The sequence below is a fragment of the Arachis hypogaea genome, chromosome 15, assembly GCF_003086295.3.
Source record: "Arachis hypogaea cultivar Tifrunner chromosome 15, arahy.Tifrunner.gnm2.J5K5, whole genome shotgun sequence".
Taxonomy (NCBI): Eukaryota; Viridiplantae; Streptophyta; class Magnoliopsida; order Fabales; family Fabaceae; genus Arachis; species Arachis hypogaea.
This window is the reverse complement of record NC_092050.1, coordinates 44,999,263-45,002,886: the sequence shown is the minus strand read 5'-3', so window position 1 is coordinate 45,002,886 and position 3,624 is coordinate 44,999,263. Positions and strand designations below refer to the sequence as shown.

The window sequence follows — 3,624 nt, the reverse complement described above, 5'->3', positions numbered from 1 at the left end:
TCTAGATGAGCCTCAGATTCTTTTGGTTCCTCAAAGGGAAACTCCTTATTGATCACTGGACATCCCAGGAGGTCTTCCTCACTGGGATTCACGTCCTTCTCCTCTCTTGTGGGTTTGGCCATGATGGTCAATTCAATGGCCTTGCACTCTCCTTTTGGATTTTCTTCTGTATTGCTTGGGAGAGTACTAGGAGGGATTTCAGTGATCCTTTTACTCAGCTGGCCCACTTGTGCTTCCAAATTTCTAATGGATGACCTTATTTCATTCATGAAACTCAGAGTGGCCTTAGATAGATCAGAGACTAAATTTGCTAAGCTAGATGGATTTTGCTCAGAATTCTCTGTCTGTTGCTGAGTGGATGATGGAAAAGGTTTACTATTGTTAAACCTGTTTCTTCCACCATTATTAAAGCCTTGTTGAGGCTTTTGTTGATCCTTCCATGAGAAATTTGGGTGATTTCTCCATGAGGGGTTATAGGTGTTTCCATAAGGTTCACCCATATAATTTACCTCTGCTATTGCAGGGTTCTCAGGATCATAAGCTTCTTCTTCAGAAGATGCCTCTTGAGTACTGTTGGATGCAGCTTGCATTCCATTCAGACTCTGAGAAATCATATTGACTTGCTGAGTCAATATTTTATTCTGAGCCAATATGGCATTCAGAGTATCAATTTCAAGAACTCCCTTCTTCTGAGGCGTCCCATTATTCACAGGATTCCTCTCAGAAGTGTACATGAACTGGTTATTAGCAACCATGTCAATGAGTTCTTGAGCTTCTGCAGGCATTTTCTTTAGGTGAATGGATCCACCTGCAGAAGTATCCAATGACATTTTAGCTAATTCAGACAGACCATCATAGAATATATCCAGGATGGTCCATTCTGAAAGCATGTCAGAAGGACACTTTTTGGTCAGTTCCTTGTATCTCTCCCAAGCTTCATAGAGGGATTCACCTTCTTTCTGTCTGAAGGTTTGAACGTCCACTCTAAGCTTACTAAGCTTTTGAGGAGGAAAGAACTTGGCTAAGAAAGCCTTGACCAGCTTATCCCAAGAGTTCAGGCTATCCTGAGGTTGGGAGTCCAACCATATTCTAGCTCTGTCTCTTACAGCAAACGGGAAAAGCATAAGCCTGTAGACCTCGGGATCAACCCCATTGGTCTTAACAGTATCACAGATTTGCAAGAATTTAGTCAAGAACTGAAAAGGATCTTCAGATGGAAGTCCATGAAACTTGCAGTTTTGTTACATCAGAGAAACTAATTGAGGTTTCAGCTCAAAATTGTTTGCTCCAATGGCAGGAATGGAGATGTTTCTTCCATGTAAATTGGAATTAGGTGCAGTAAAGTCACCAAGCATCCTCCTTGCATTATTGTTGTTAGGTTCGGCTGCCATCTCCTTTTCTTGTTCAAAAATTTCAGTAAGGTTGTCTCTGGATTGTTGTATTTTAGCTTCTCTTAGTTTCCTCTTCAGAGTCCTTTCAGGTTCTGGATCAGCTTCAACAAGAATGTCCTTTTCCTTGTCCCTGCTCATATGAAAGAGAAGAGAACAAGAAAATAAGAGGAATCCTCTATGTTACAGTAAAGAGGTTCCTTATTGTTAGTAGAAGAAGAAAGGGAATAAGAGTGAAGAAGAATGGATAATCCAAACACAAGGGTGAGGATAGGAGCAGAGATATGAGATGAAGAGAAGTGTTAGTAAGTAATTAAATAAATAGCAGAAGATGAGAGAGAGAAATTTTCGAAAATAATTTTTGAAAAGGAGTTGATGATTTTCGAAAATTTAAAAGGAAAATAAAATTAAAATTAAAATTTAAAATAATTAATTAATTAAAAAGAATTTTTGAAAAAAAAGAGGGAGGTATTTTTGAAAATTAGAGAGGGAAGAGTAGTTAGGTGGTTTTCAAAAAAATAGGAAACAAACAAAAAGTCAATTAGTTAGTTGAAAAAGATTTGAAAATCAATTTTGAAAAGATAAGAAGATAAAAAGTTAGAAAAGATATTTTAAAAAGATATGATAGAAAGATATGATTAAAATTAGTTTTGAAAAAGATTTGAATTTTAAAATCAAAATTACTGACTTGACTCACAAGTAATCACAAGATATGATTCTAGAACTTAAAGTTTGAATCTTTCTTAACAAGTAAGTAACAAATTTGAAATTTTTGAATCAAAACATTAATTGTTGATAATATTTTCGAAAATTATGAGATAAAATTAAGAAAAAGTTTTTTGAAAAATATTTTTAAAATTTTCGAAAATAAATAAGAAAAATGAAAAAGATTTAATTTTTGAAAAAGATTTTGAAAAAGATAAGATTTTCAAATTGAAAATTTGATTTGACTCATAAGGAACAACTAGATTTTTAAAAATTTTGAACAAGTCAATCCAAATTTTCGAAATTTATGAGTAAAAAGGGAAATATATTTTTTTGATTTTTGAATTTTTTAATTATGAGAGAGAAAAACATAAAAAATGACTCAATGCATGAAAATTATGAATCAAAATACATGATGCATGCAAGAACACTATGAATGTCAAGATGAACACCAAGAACACTTTGAAGATCATGATGAACATCAAGAACATATTTTTGAAAAATTTTTTATGCAAAGAAAACATGCAGGACACAAAACTTAGAAATCTTTAATGCTTAGGAACTAACAAATTAAAAATGCATATGAAAAACAAGAAATGACACAAAATAAGAAAACATCAAGATCAAATAAGAAGACTTACCAAGAACAACTTGAAGATCATGAAGAACACTATGAATGCATGAATTTTCAAAAAATGCATAATTTTTAGAAAAAATGCAATTGACACCAACTTAAAAATTGACTCAAGACTCAAACAAACAACATAAAATATTTTTTATTTTTATGATTTTATTAATTTTTTTTTTGGATTTTTGTATATTTTTATTTTATTTTATTTTTTTTGAAAACATATAGGAAAAAGGAAGCAATGAATTCAAAGTCCTCAATCAAGATTCCAGGAATCATACCAGGTTAGTCTAAAGCTTGATGGCCAGCCAAACTTCAGCATACCAATTTGAAACTTTAGAATTCATTCTTAAAAATTTTAAAATAATTTTCGAAAACAAAGGGAAAAAAATTTTTTGAAAGATTTTTGAAGAAAAATTTTTTTTTTTAAAATAAAACAAAAATAAAATTACCTAATCTGAGCAACAAGATGAAACGTCAGTTGTCCAAACTCGAACAATCCCCGGCAACGGCGCCAAAAACTTGGGGCACGAAATTGTGATCCCTGGTAATGGCTCCAAAAACTTGGTGCTCTAATCTTAATTTATAATTTGTCACAACTTCGATACAACTAACCAGCAAGTGCACTGGGTCGTCCAAGTAATAAAACCTTACGTGAGTAAGGGTCGATCCCACGGAGATTGTCGGCTTGAAGCAATCTATGGTCACCTTCTAAATCTCAGTCAGGCGGATTCAAATGGTTTTATGAATTGATAAGTAAAAGATAAATAAAATATAACTAGGTAGAGATACTTATGTAATTCATTGGTGAGAATTTCAGATAAGCGTATGGAGATGCTTTCGTTCCTCCTGAACCTCTGCTTTCCTGCTGTCTTCATCCAATCATTCCTACTCCTTTCCATG

General features: G+C 33.2%; 1 non-coding gene across 1 annotated transcript; it reads left to right on the top strand.

The window, feature by feature from the left end:
- The first annotated feature begins 884 nt into the window (after nucleotides 1–884).
- On the top strand, nucleotides 885–992 carry LOC112753717 (small nucleolar RNA R71). Its single transcript, XR_003178088.1, has one exon. It is a non-coding gene; the product is annotated as a small nucleolar RNA R71 (small nucleolar RNA).
- Nucleotides 993–3,624: the final 2,632 nt, after the last annotated feature.